This window comes from Vulpes lagopus, chromosome 2, assembly GCF_018345385.1.
Source record: "Vulpes lagopus strain Blue_001 chromosome 2, ASM1834538v1, whole genome shotgun sequence".
Classification (NCBI taxonomy): domain Eukaryota; kingdom Metazoa; phylum Chordata; class Mammalia; order Carnivora; family Canidae; genus Vulpes; species Vulpes lagopus.
In genome coordinates this window covers 2930235-2945448 of record NC_054825.1, presented here as the reverse complement: position 1 = coordinate 2945448, position 15214 = coordinate 2930235, and the positions used below count along the sequence as shown (strand labels likewise).

Here is a 15214-nt window from a genome sequence, read left to right as displayed (position 1 = left end):
TATAAGTGCAGAGGTAACCGAGAAACATTACATCTTGGATGATTCTTTTTGTAAAATGAAATACAACTAAAATGTAAAATTCCTTTTTAGGAAGTCCTATACCTGCAATAAAACTTTTCTTAAAGCAAGTGGATAGCGAACATAGTATTCGGGAGAAGGACGGCTTCAGCCCCCAGGCTGGGGACGGGGTCTTCCCTACGGCTCGGTGTTGGTTCCAGCTTTCGTTCAGATGATGAGTTCGTTGGTATTTCATTTTAAAATACGACATGGTCCAATGATGAGCGTCAGAAACAAAGGATTATGATTGTGGTTGTACTCCCGTGCACCAGAGGTCCAGAAACACATATTTATTGGAGTTCTCCAGAGAACCTGAACCAGTCGTGTGTGTGTGTGAAGAATTGCGTTCGGGGAGGTCAGTCTTCATGCTTTCCGGATGGATGACCCCACCCGCACCGTGGAGGGGAACCTGCTTTACTCAACGTTGATTGTTAATTTCATTTAAAAAACACTTTCATGGAAACACCCGATATAGTGTTTATCTGGTACCATGCCCCCCCCAGCCAAATTGAACATATAAATAACCATCACACGTGTGCTTAGGTGGCTCTCCTTTGAGAGGTCCGGCTGCAGCCGAGGCAGCGTGTTCCGACTCTCCTGTGGAGCGATCCTGCGGCACCGTGCTCCCTCTGCAGCGGCACTGCTCGGGTTCAAACTTTCTCTGCCATTTTCTAGCTGGGTGACTTTGGGCAAGTTTTTAAGCCGTTCCATGGTTTGGTCCTAACCTCTACATTGGGGATGATGCTATCTCCTACTTTGGAGGCGTACGATGAAATTACTTGGCACGTCTGAAGCTGTTAGAAGGGTTCCTGCCACGTGGCTTCCTGCCAGCCAGCTGTAATGGTGACTGTGACAGGCAGAGATCCAGGGGACTCCTTACTCCAGGGGAGCTGCTGTGAACACGGGGATGTGAGCATAAGCATGTGTGGAGACCCCGGAGAGCACTTCCGGTCTTGCAAGGTGGAGGACCCAGCCTCGGGGCGTATGTTGCACACTGAGCAAGCAGGTATGGGCTGAAGCAGGGAGGCAGGCAGGTGAGGTGGTGGCCGGGTGCAGTGCAAACGCGGACTCCATGCCACCTTTGCCAACCTACACAGGGTTCACAAGATTAGAAAAGAAACAATTTTATAGGGGTACCTGGGTGGCTTAGTCGGTTAAACCTACCTCTGCTGTCGGCTCAGGTCATGATCCTCGGGGTCCTGAGTTCGAGCCCCGCATCAGGCTCCCTGCTTGGCAGGGAGTCTGCTGCTCCCTCTCCCTCTGCTGCTCCCTCTGCTTGGTTATTGTGGACTTGCTCTCTATCTCTCTTTCTCTGTCAAATAAAATGATTAGAGAAAAGAAAATTGTAAAAAATATATTTTTTAAGAGCAGCCTCTACTTTATCCCTCCTCATTCCTAATTCCTATTCTCTAAATGCAGCAATTTTTTAGTTTAACTTTCTTGGCTATATCTTCTTCACTCATCTGTAAAAAAGCATGCCTGTCGTAGACTGCTATTTCTTCTACATCTTTTGAGATTAGCCGTCGACCTCATAGTACAGAAGATGGGAAGTTGGGCCATCTCCCCTGCACACACACAGATACAAACTTTCACCTTTGCTGTCTCCACCTTTGGTTTTATCGTAATTGTTTCTTGTATTTAAAGCAAAAGGACTATATAAATAGTGTTGCTCAGTATTTCTCATAAATATGATGAGCCAGCCAACATAATGAACACTGGTTACATTTAGTCTTGTATAATGTTTTCTTTTACATTGGACTGGTAATTGTCATTTTTATTCTTCTTAGATTTCTATGTAACTATCAGTAATTCTTCTCCAAAGTCTCTCCTGGGGGAAGTACGTGCTCCCTCTTACTACATGTGAATGCATGACAAAATCAGCTTCAGTGTTTCTTGGAGACTCTCTGGGAGGCTTCCATCCTTTTTGACTCAACTGGATTGGTTAACTTTTATATTTTTTAAATGTATTTACCATCCTAATAACTGGGTGTTTGGAATGGCTGGCTCATGTGTTTAGACTCCCTGTTTGAGTTGGGTATCCTTAATATTATTCAAGAAAAGTCTTTTGACCATTCCTATCCAGTAAAGAGAGAAATAGCCCAGCTTCTTTCTTTCTTTTTTTTTTTTTTTTTAGTTCATTCTGACTTCTTGAAATTGGTCACTGTTCTCAAAATAACAGGAGCCTTGGAAGGATATGCTACTTTGGAATATTCGTGGGTGAAGGAGACAGATGGGACAACATACAAGTCCATTGGCTTTAAATTTTAAAAGCATCACATAAACTTTGAGATACATCACCCTTATGCACTAGGTAACTATTCATTTACCCTCTGTCATTTTACAAATGTAAAATGGGATATCTGTATATTTAAGTAATTTACCCAAGATTCTACATCTTTTAAACAACAGAACTGGGCTATTCTAGTCTCTGTTGACTTCTCACCCTATTATGAGTTGCTATTCTAATAATCATCAGTATTTTATATAACTTATGTGCGGTCGGTCCTTGGATCTATGTCTGGCCAGCTATCAGGGTATTCGCATTTGTCAGAAAAAGATGAGGCTGTGCTTTGCTAACATAAGACTTGAAGTCCCAGTAACTTGAAACAGTAACTATTCTTACACAGAGATCTTTTTTTTTTTTTAAAGATTTATTTATTTATTCATGAAAGACCCAGATTGAGAGGAGAGGCAGAGACATAGGCAGAGGAAGAAGCAGGCTCCTCGCAGGGAGCCCGATGCGGGACTCGATCCCGGATCCGGGGACCACGACCTGAGCCAAAGGCAGGCGCCCAACCGCTGAGCCACCCAGGCGTCCCTTACACAGAGATCTTAATCTGATTTGGGTTGGACAGTGTTAGGGAGCTTTCTTCCCAGTCTTGTCAAGGATACAGACAGCTTGAGCCTTGTGCCCCGACCATGTTGGGTTCCTAGATTCCTCCTATGGAAATGGGAAAGCATATGTGAAAGAGGTGTCTACCAAGTACCCATAACATGACCCCTCCTTGTTACAAGGAAAACTAGAAATACTTTTATTCCTTGCCTAGAAAAGGTGAAAATGATTATGAACACATCGTATTGTTTCCACTTCAGTGCTTAATGTAGCTCATAGCAAAACCCCTTTGGTAACACAAGTTTGGCTGTACCGTGGTTGGTGGTTGACTCTCATTCACTGGCCAGCTCCGGTTCTCAGATGGGAATGGGTTAACATTCTCGTCCTCTGTGGAATGTGAAAACAAGTCATTCTGTCTTGGGAAGCAGAGAAGCAGTGGTACTCACCCTGATTTCCTGGTCCCCTTCTAGACCACTTTCCTTTTGTCACAGTGTGAAATAGTCGAGTGATTCTGAAACTCATTATTATTGTCTTGAAAGTTCCAAGGTTTGTTAAAGTTAGGAAGGAGAATGCCTCTTAGGTGATTGAATCAAAATGGAATGGAATGGAGTGGGGGGCGGGGAAATGAACAGACTAAGGTTCTGATATGGCATCAAGATTCTGCTTTCTAATCTTGACACAGTAGAAATTTCTGAGACTCTGTCAGCAAGTCCAAAATTACGTGGACTACTTCATCATGGTATCTTCTTCCTCATTGTTCACGATGGCTACTTGAGTTCCAGCCATCGAATTGAAGTTCTGCAATTCATTATGGAAGGTGCAGTAAACAAAAACTTGAAAAATTTTGAGATAACCTATGTAACAGTATACTAAAGTGTGCAACTCAAGACAAATTTGCCCATACACACTGGACACACAGGTGTTTGTGACAACCAGCCAGAGGAAGATTTAGACCATTTCACAAACTCCATAGCCTCCTTCATGTTCCTTCTCAGGTTATAGGTCCAGCCCGGAAGTAACCGTTCATTCTCCTCTGTCATACATTAGATGTGCCTACTGTTGGTCTTTATATAAATGGAATCCTACTACATGATGTCTTTTTAAAGGCTATTTTTCTTAGAGTAGCAGTTTTAGGTTCATTAGGAGAAGGGAACAGAAGGTACAGAGATTTCCTGTATTCGTCCTACCCCACTCCCCTACATACATAGCTTCTCCTATTTATATCCCCACTAGAGTGGTATGTTTGTTAAAATGGATTGCCCTACATTGATACATACTCACCCAAACCCCATAATTTATTATTACGGTTAACTTTAGTGTATTTGGACAAATGTAAATTACCTATATCCACCATTTTAGTATCCTACAGAATAGTTTCACTGCCCTAAAAATCCTCTGTGCTCCCTATTCATCCCTTCTTCCTCCTTAACCCTTGGCAACCACTGATCTTTCTACTGTCTCCATACTTTTGCCTTTATAGTCTGTCACGTAGTTGGAATCATACAATATGTAGCTTATTCAGATTGGCTTCTTTCACTTACTAATATGCATTTAAGATTCTTCCATGCATGGAAGAGAACTCATTTCTTTTTAGTGCTGAATAGTATTTCATGGTCTGAGTGTGCCCTTTTATTCATTCTCCTACTGAAGAACATCTTGGTTGCCTCCAGGCATTGGCAGTTATGAATAAAATTGCTGCAAATGTCCATGTACAGGTTTTTGTACAATCCTGAGTTATCAGCTCCTTTTGGGTAAATACCAAGGATTCTGAGTGCAGGATCATATGGTAAGGGTATGTTTTAATTTTATAAGAAACTGCCAAAGATGACCATACCATCTTGCATTATTACCAGCGATGGAGAAGATTTCCTGTTGTTCCATGTGCTCACCAGCATTTGGTGATGTCAGTGATCCAGGTTTTGGCCAATCTAATCAGCCTGTAGTGATAGCTCATTGTTTGAATTTTCATTTCTCTGAGGTAATGTGATAAGGAGCATCTTTTCATAGACCCCTGTAACTATCTATATGTTATCTGGGGAGGTGTTCAGGTCTTTGATCTGTTTTTTAACTTGTGTGTTTAGGGTTTTTTTTTTATTATTATTGAGTTTTAAGGTCTTTGTCTATTTTAAATAAGTGTTTTATCAAATGTCTTTGCATTATTCTTTCTCCCAATTTGTGGCTTGTGTTATTTCAAAATATTCTCTAGATATTCATAGACTAGAAGTTTTTAATTTTAAATAAGTCCAGCTTACCAATTATTTCTTTCATGAATTGTGCCTTTGGCATTTCATTTAAAAGGTCCTCACCATTCCCAAGGTCATCCAGGTTTTCTCCAGTTATATGGTTTCATGACTTACATTTAGGTCTAAGATCCATTTGGAATTAATTTTTGAGAGAGGTGTAAGATAAGATCTGTGTTTATTTTTTGCAAGTGAATGTCTGGTTGTTCCAATATCAGCTGTTGAAAATACCGTCTTTCCTCCATTGTATTGCCTTTGCTCCTTTGTCAGAGGTCAGTAGCCTATATATATGTGGGTCTGTTTCTGGGTGCTCTTTTCTATTCCATTGATCTATTTGTTTGTTTTTTGTTTTTGCTTTTACCACACTGTCCTGATCAATGAAGCTTTATAGTATGTCTTGAAGTCAAATAGTGTAAGACTTCTGACGTTGTTCTTCAGTGTTCTGTTGGCTGTTGTGAATTTCTTTACCTCTAAAACTCTATACCTCTATAAACTTTAGAATCTGTTCAATATCCACAGAATAACTTGCTGGGATTTTGATTAGGATTGCACTGAATCTCTAGATTGTGTTGGAAAGAACAGACATCCTGATAATCTTGTGTCATTTTAACGTAAGCAGAATCTCTCCTTTAATTTTTGCTCATGATAGTTTTATAGTTTTTATACACAGTGTGTGTGTCTGTATCATTAGATTTACACCTAAGCACTTCATTTGTGGAGGTGCTGATGTAAATGATAATTGTGTTTTAAATTTTGAATTCCACTTGCTCATAGCTGGTATTTTAAAATGTGGTTGCCTTTTGTATATTAACCTTGTATCCTGCAACCTTGCTATAATTGCTTATTAGTTCCAAGAGGTTTTTTTGTCAGTTTCAGATTTTCTACATAATTATGTCCTCTGTGAACAAACATGGGTTTATGTCTCGCTTTCCAAATTGTATGCCTTTTTCTTTATTGCGTTAGCTAGCACTTCCAGTGCTATGTTGTAAAGGAATAGTGAAAGGGGACATCCTTGCCTTGTTCCTGATTTTTAGTGGGAAAGTTTCAGGTTTCTCACTAGTAAGTATATGAAGTTATAGATTTTGTTGTTGATGATAATTCTTTATCAAATTGAGGAAGTGTCTATTCCACATTTACTGAGAGGTTTTGTTTTTGTTTTTTTATCACAAATGGGTATGGGTTTTTTTCATACTTTTTCTGCACCTGTTGGTAATATGATTTGTGTGGGGGTTTTTTTAGCCTGTTGATATGTTGGATTACATTAATTGATTTTTCAAATGTTGAACCAGTGTTATTACATATCTAGGATAAATCCCACTTGGTTGTGGTATGTAATTATTTTTATACACTACTGCATTCAATTTCCTAGTATTTTGTGTGTTTTATTTATATTCATGAGAGAGATGGTCTATAGTTTTCTTGTAATATCTCTGTCTGGTTTTGGTGTTAGGATAGTGCTGGCCTCATACAATGAATTGGAAAGTATTCCCTCTATTTTTAGCCTCTTAAAGAGATTATATAGAGTTTTGGTGTGATTTCTCCCTTAAATATTTGGTAAAATTCATGAGTGAATCCATCTGGACCTGGTGGTTTCTGATTTGGATGGTTAATTATTCAATTTTTTTTTTTTTTTTTTTTGGTATAGGCCTATTCAGATTGTTTCTTCTTTTTGTCAGACTGTGTCTTTGAAAGACTTGCTCCATTTCATCTTGGTCATCTGTGGTCATGGAGTTGTTGTGGTATTTATCATTTTAATATCCATAAGATCTATAGTGATGTCCTATCTTTTATTTCTGATATAAGGAATTTGTCTTCTCTCTCCTATTCATAGTTAGCTTGGCTAAAGACTTACCGATTTTAGTGATCTTTACAAAGAACCAACTCTTGATTATGTTTTTTTTTTTTTTTTTGTCCTGCTTATTTTGGCCAATTTGCTTTTATTCTTTTGGCTTTCTAAAATGGGAACTTATATTATTGATTTTAGATCTGTCTTATTTTCTAATATATGCATTCAATGCTATCAATTTCCCTCTGAGCATTGCTTTTGCTGCATCTTGCAAATGTGAGTTTTTTCATTTTTATTTCAAAATATTTAGTTTATCTTGAAATTTCTTGTCCCATTTATTACTTAGAAGTGTTGGTTACTCTCCACAAATTTTAGGACTTTCCAGTTTCCTTTCTGATGCTGATTTCTAGTTTAATTTCACTGTGGTCTGAGAGCTGACATTGTATGACGTCATTTTAAATTTGTTATGTTATGCTTTATGGCCTAGAATTCAGTCTCCTGGTGAATGTACCAGGGGAGATTGAAAAAAAATGAGTGATCTGCTGTTTAGTGTAGCCTGTAAATGTCTGCTGCATCCAGTTGCCTGAAGGTGGTGTTAAACTATGTCCTTACTGATACTCTGCTTGGATGCATGATGTGTTTTGTGTCTGGATATTTTTGCTTATCATTATGTAAGATTCACTGCTATTGTGATAAATATATATAGCCCAATTTTCTAGGGAACATCCCTAGGAGTGGAATTACTATGCTGTTGACAAGATATGTGTTCAGCTTTAATAGATATTGCCAACCATTTTCCAAAAGGATTATATCAGTAAGATAAGAGAATTCCCATTTTTGTAGTCAGTATTCAATATTGGCAGTCTTTTTCTAGTTTTGGCCATTTTATTGCTGTATAGGAATATCTTACTGTGATTTTAGTTTGTAATTTTTAATGAGCATCTTTTATTGGGCATCTTTTCATATTCCTATTGATCATTCTTTGTTCTTTTTGCCCATTTTAAAAGTTGGTTTGTCTTTTTCTTACTGATTTTACTCTTCTAAAAATTCTGCTTTTCTTGGGGTTAATGTATTTTTCCTAGCTACTTTGAAGGAAACTTAGATCTTTCATTGTTCAACCATCCTCCTTTTCTAATAAAGCCCTTAAAAGCTATAAATTTCCTGCTAACTACTGCTTTAGCTGCATCCCACAAGTCTTGATATACTGTATTTTTACTGTTTCCTTAAAAATATTTTCAAGATTGCCTCATTTCTTTGATTCATTCCTAGTTTCTAAACATGTTTTCTTAATTATCTTTGTATTTCTAGTTTAACTCTCCTGTGTTCAGACCATTTTTTTCTGTGTGATTTATGTCCTTTAGAGCTTGTTTATATTTGTTCCAGCCTGTGCTCTATTTTGGTAAATGCTCCATGTGTACTTAAACGTGTTTATCTTGTAGTTACTGGATGTATGGTATTATATTTTTCGGTTAAGTCAGTAAGTTATTTCAAGTAAGGTAAACAAATATTCCATTATCTCCTTTTAGCTCTGCACCGTCTTCTACTTCAAGTAATTCCCACTGGCATGCTGACTACCTTAAAATAGGGAGCTTTATAATGTATATTTATTGAATTGGTTTGTCTTGTATTAGAACAACCATAATTTTTAGGATCATGGGGAAAGTGGTATAAATTGAGGGGCATTCTTCCTATCTTCCAGTGAGTTGAAGGTTGTCTACAGCAGGCAGATGTTCACTTGGTGATGGCCATAGCTAAGAAGAAAGTGGCCTGCATCAATCTCTGTCTCTCCAGCCTTGTAGAATAGAAACAGTGTTGTAAAAAGTAACACAAGGGCATATTTGCTTCCTTTATATGGTCACTTTTTATTTAACTAAATATTTGCATGTATTTGGGCATTTTTCTGATTGAATATAAAAGCCAAATAAGCACATGAAACTAATAATTCTCCCCTACCCTTCAAATGGATAACAATATATAAAAACAGGAATTTACTGTATTTAACCTTTTACGTTCTTTGAACAGCCAGCAATTACGGTTTACCTATTTCTTTAGCTCTCCTGTGAAATACCTGAAGACATGGCTTGTTTAGATGCTCTGTCACCTTATATAGACTTTGATGAAAGAAAAAGAGCCTTTAAAATATTTTTCATAAATGCTTACTACTATGGAAAACCCATGACAGTATTACTAACTGGAATGTTTCCCAGGATGATAATGTTACTTACTAAAATCAACTAGTCAGGATGTGATTGAAGAAATACTTGACTAAGGACTCATAACTTCAAGAGGAGTACTTCTGGTATTCTAGAACAAACATCATACAACTCTTATTGGATATGTTTTATAACCTCTTTGCGCCTCCAGTTTTTTCATCATTATTCTCCCGTTGGAGTAATGCCTGCCTCTCGGGTTCTTTGAGGACAAGGCTGCCTTATAAAAGAGGTGCCGTGAGTCATCTTGACCTTCTCTGACTTGGTGGCCCTCCCAGAGATACTAGTGTTTTTAATTCTTGCTTATTTACAAAATACAGTGTTAACACTGGCTGGATAGAACAATCAGCAGAGCCAGGTATTGTGGGAGGTGCTTCCAAGTGCGTGGTTAACAATATTTTCTCCTCAAAGTCACCTTCTGACTGTGAGGTTTCCGTAAGTTTCTACTCTGTAGACAAAACTTGTTAGATCTCTTGGATCTCCATCAATGTTTATAACTAGGTCCAAAGTCAAGTTTGCTGTGAAACAAAAATTGGCTATGACCATATTGTGGCTGTCTGTCCAAAATCAGGCAGAAAGGGAGAAAAAAGGAACAATGAACAGATGGCACAAGTGGGAAAAAAAATAACAAGATGGTACATTTTAATGTAGCCAGTCAATAATTAAATAGAAGTGGTCTTAATATTCCACTTATGAAACAAATGATAAAATTGGGAAGGGAGGAACCAAGATCCAAAAAGTACTTCCTATGAGAATCCCACTTTAAATAGGAATACAGAGGGAAGTTAGAAATATAAGGAAAGATATATACTATGCAAACAAATTTAAAAGAAAGTTGAAGTGGTTATGGTAATATTAGACAAATATTAGGACAAAGAATGTTCCCAGGAATAGAGGGAGACATTACCTAATAATAAAATGCTCCATCTACCAAGAAGACAGAACAGTCTTAAAAGGCTATGCACTGAACAATGGAACATACAAAACAAAAATCATTTGGGGAATATAAAAAAATAGTGAAAGGGAACAAAGGGGAAAGGAGAGAAAATGAGTGGGAAATATCAGAGAGGGAGACAGAACATGAGAGACTCCTAACTCTGGGAAAGGAACAAGGGAAAGTGGAAGGGGGGAGGTGGGCGGGGGGATGGGGTGACTGGGCGACAGGCACTGAGGGGAGCACTTGATGGGAGGAGCACTGGGTGTCATACTTTGTGTTGGCAAATCTAACTCCAATAATACATAAATGTGTTTGTGTGTGTGTGTGTGTGTGTGTGTGTGTGTGTATTTAAAAAAGGAGAACTAGACCAATCTGCAATTAGTTTTTACCACTCCTTTCTCAGTGATGAATAAAATCAAGAAGGATGTGGACAGCTTGAACATTATCCACCGACTTATTGTAATTGGCATTTGTAGAATATGCCACTCAACAAAAGCCAAGTTCACATTCAATTGCACATAAATTATTTTGAAGATAGAGACTATTCTGAGTCATAAAATCTGAATAAATATTAAAGTGATGTGTAGAATATGTCTTCTTACCATAGTGGTATTAACAAAGTAAGTGAAAAGTCCAAAATATTTAAAAGTACCAAATGTTCATTATGATCCAAAGAAGTCATCACAGGGGAAATCAAAGAATATTTTTTAGAATATTTTATTTACTTGAGAGAGCACAAGCAAGGGGAGCAACAGACAGAGGGAGAAGGAGAAGCAGGTTCCCTGCAGAGCAAGGACCCCGATGCAAGACTTGATCCCAGGACCCTAAGATCATGACCTGAGCCAAAGGCAGATGCTTAACCAACTGAACCACCCAGGTGCCCCCCAAATATTTTGAATTACATAAAAGCCTATCAAAAATTGTCAGGTAGGGATCCCTGGGTGGCGCAGCGGTTTGGCGCCTGCCTTTGGCCCAGGGCGCGATCCTGGAGACCCGGGATCGAATCCCACATCGGGCTCCCGGTGCATGGAGCCTGCTTCTCCCTCTGCCTGTGTCTCTCTGCCTCTCTCTCTCTCTCTCTCTCTGTGACTATCATAAATAAATAAAAATTAAAATAAAAATTAAAAAAAATAAAGTTTCAAAAAAATTGTCAGGTATAGCTAGTACTGTGTGTTGAGGGAAATTTATAGCATTAAGTATTTATTTTGAGGAAGAAGTCTCAAAACAATGATCTAACTTGTTTGAGAAACTAGAAAATTAAGCAAATTAAAGCCAAGGTAACCAGAAGGAAAGATAGTAAGATCAGAGCGGGGGGAGGTGGGCAGGGGATGGAGGTGTATTAAGGAGGGCACTCATTATGATGAGCATTAGGTGTAATATAAGTGATGAATCACCGAATTCTTCTGAAACCAATATTGCACTGTATGTTAACTAGAATTTAAATATAAAGTTGAAAAAAAATAAGAATAGAGCTCAGTGAAATTGAAAACTGGAAAACAATAGAAAATATCCATGAATCTAAAAGCTGATTCTTTGAAAATTTTCAATGAAACTGATCAGTCTTTAGCCAGACCAAGAAAAAGACACAAATTAACAATATTAAGAACAAGAGGGGCCGTTACTACAAATTCCACTGACATTGAGAAGATAAGTGTGTCACTGACAACTATGCCCTATACATTTGATTTCTTCAATAAGTGGGCTTACTTTATTTTGAAAAGCACAATTACCAAAGCTCACTCAAGATGGTCTTATGGTCTGTGAATTTTTTCAATAAAGAGAAATTCAGGCCAAGATTGCTTTACTAGTGAACTCTACCAACAATTTATGAAAGAATAATTGTCAACTCTACAAAATTCTTTCAGGTAATACACAGAAGGGAACACGTTCCAACTCATGCCAACATTACCTTGGTGTACTAGGCAATGTTTTAACAACTAGTTAAAAGTATTAAAAGAAAATTACAGAGCACTCTCCTTCATAAACATAGATGCAAAAATCCTCAAGAACATTAGCAAGTTGAAACTTGTAATATATTACAAAAAGGATGATGCAGTATAGCAGAGTTTATCCTCGGAATGTGAAATGACTCAATATTTTAAAATCTATCCTATCAACCAAAAAAACCCTAAAGAGAAGCTACAATCATCTCCATAGATGTGTATAAAGAAATTTCTTAACCTGATATGAGGCATCTATGAAATGACTTTATCTGATTTCCTACCTAATGATAAAGGATCAAATAATTTCTCCCCAAATCCAGAATCAAGGCAAGGAGACCACACCCATTCAAGTTGTGGTCCTAGCCAGTCCAGTACATCAAGGAAAAGAAAGACCTATTTTGGAAAGGAAGACATAAAATTGTCTCTGTAGGGGCATCTTGATAGCTCAGTGGTTGAGCATCTGCCTTTGGCTCAGCATCATGATCCCGGAGTCCTGGAATCAAGTCCCAAATCGGGGGAGGCAGGGAGCCTGCTTCTACCTCCACCTATGTCTCAGCCTCTGTGTGTCTCTCATGAATAAATAAATGAGATCTTTAAAAAAAAAAAGTCTCTGTAGAAGACATTATTGTCTACACACAAATTTTAAACACCCCCCCCCCAAAAAAAACTCCACTGAAGACATGAAGCCAGCCATATTTCCATACATTAACAATGTTGGAAATTTCAAAAATATAGTTCCATTTACAATAATAGGAAGAAAAAACATGAACTACACTTCTATTGATGACCCTTGCAGGATATGTGTGCTGGAAACCACAAAACCTACGGATAGAAATGAAAGTATGCCTCAGTGAGAGAGACACTGTTCTTAGACTGGAAGACTCAGTATCATTAGGGTATCTGACTCTTCCCAAAATGGTCATTGGGTTTAATCAATCCCAAAGTCACACCAGACACTTTCTGTAGAGACCGACAGACTATTCTCAAACTTGTGTGGATGAGTTCTAGTTTAACTGGTGTCCCGACTTGTCCCTCGGTGGGGAAGGTAGCCCATTGTGTAATTCCTTCCGGGGAAGTGATGGAAGTCTGGATTTCCCACTCTCTAAAGATCTTACAAAAACAATCAGAATTTTCAGATTAAGGTGGTTTCACCTTCATGCCTGATAAATCTTCTGGAGGGGAAAAAAAAAATAGAAGGACTCATTGGATTACATTGTCTTTGATTTTTTTGATATTTAGTTGACAACTGTAATTGTGTAATTGCACTTCATACAGACCCATAATTAACACGGTCTTTCTCCAAACTTTCTGGATATTGGAGCATTAGAATTCTTTTGGCCGGTTTTAGAAACATTCTAGGATTTTAAAATATTTTGCATTTAATACTGAAAACATGAAATCTACATAATGTATGCAGCATAACTAATATTAGAAGCATGTTCAAGGAGCAGCCTGTGGGGTTAATAGAGTTTAATTTGCAAGACAAATGAAGGCTTATTTCCTCCTAGGCACTCTGCTCTTAATTCTGGTCGGGGCACTTTTGAAGACTAGTACCATTAATAGATGACGTGAACCCGTGTTGGGCAGGAGCAGAACTAGCTGGCGGTGGAATCAGACAGCATTTCCACTCAGATGAGCGTTCCCCAGAATGCAGAGCTGTTTCTTAAAATGCGGTGCTCACATTTTTGCATGATGGTTTCCTCACACAACCGTACACTGGGGCAGGGGAGCAGAGATGGCTTACGTATCCCTATGATAACCAGGACTGTAAAAACCTAACACTCTTCCCCCACACACAGTGAGGTAGTTTCTAAAATCAAGATTTCTCTGCACATGGGGCTAGTCTGCATTTTTTTTTAAAAAATGGTGTTCCCAGGAATCTTCCTGACGAAGGAAGGTTTCGCCGTTCAAGTTTATGTGCTAAAGAATCTATTTGAAGATAAGAGGAAAAGTAGAACTTAAAACTTTAAAGTACTTAACATTGAAAAGAAAAAAAGAGAGAAAAATGCAATAATACACTGTTACAACCAAGACCAATAGTCTTTTCAAAAAATGTTTTCAGGCATTACCACAAGTGTGAAACAAGTATAATTTTAAGGTGAAAGGAGTCATCGCTTTTGTCTGTGCAAGTAATCTTATTGCTTCAGTTGTACTTAAGTGTATAACAGAAATGTTTTTGCAGAACGTAGGTATAATTGAATGAAACCATATTAATCAACATTTTCCTAAGTTCGAAAAAATTTTCCAGCTGTCATATGTGATTTAAATAAATGAACTTTGGCCCTAAGTGCAACACCAACAATGTTTTTAAAAAGATTCCCTTACCTAGAAGTTTCTTTGTAAAGGTGGCAATTATAAATTTATTGTATAAAAAATTAATATAAACATCCCACCTGACTTTATCAAAAGAAAATTTAAATGATCCAAAGACTTCAAGGACTGTATTAAGTCAGTTGTGGTCATCTGTGGTGGAGGGGATTGTGGATGATTTAGGACTGTCCAGGTGTGATCCCATGTGAGTCAGCAGAGCTGGATTTAGGGCTGTTCAGCTGGAGACCCCCTTGGCATTTGAGAAACCTCAGTCTCTGAGCTGACCGTCCTGCTCATTACATGATAGTAGCATCCCCTGGTCGCTGAGACAGCCAGAAACACCCCCGTGGCCTCTGAACACCCCTGGCCTGATCGAGAACCCAAGGTCAGTGACTCCTAAAACTGGCCAGAGAGCATCAGGTACTGACTACGTCCCGTAGAGGAGGTCAGACATGGAGAATACTAAGGGATTCCTCTGACTCATTTTTAGTGATGATTTATAGACAGAAAACAGGGTCCCGTAGCCAGGTGGAACCCTGTTAGAGACCCAGGTGACCCTGTCCCGTTGCCCTGGCCGTCCTCCTTGGGCGGCGGCCGCCGTGGGAGCCCCGGGGTCCAGCAGCGCAGGTAGACCGAGGGCGGGGGCCCCGCCGTGGCCGGTCAGAGAGCGGCAGGAGAACAGCGAGTTCGACTCGAGGAGAAGCGGAGTGAGCAGTTTGGAGAAGTCAGATGTTTAAAACATGAAAAGAAATGTAACTTTGAGTTGCAGAGGTTTGAGTTTCATGATCTTGATGTGCCAGCGTGTCTCTTGGGGCCGGCAGATCCAGGGGGAAGCGTTCAAAGGCAGCGAGTCCGTTTGAGCGGGGCCGGGCGCGCAGCCTGGCGGGGAAGGGGCGGC

At 38.8% G+C, this 15214-nt stretch overlaps 1 protein-coding gene across 2 annotated transcripts in view; it reads left to right on the top strand.

Annotated features, from left to right (window-relative positions):
- MGMT (O-6-methylguanine-DNA methyltransferase) overlaps positions 1-15214 on the top strand; it is a 283374-nt gene that overhangs the window by 157556 nt on the left and 110604 nt on the right. Inside the window, exon 2 of one of the 2 annotated variants that reach the window (XM_041745252.1) lies at positions 2192-2368. The exons of the other annotated variant lie outside the window; for it this stretch is intronic. The gene's annotated coding sequence lies outside the window, so the exon portion shown is untranslated. The remainder of the gene's footprint in view (positions 1-2191; positions 2369-15214) is intronic. 2 annotated transcript variants of the gene reach the window in all.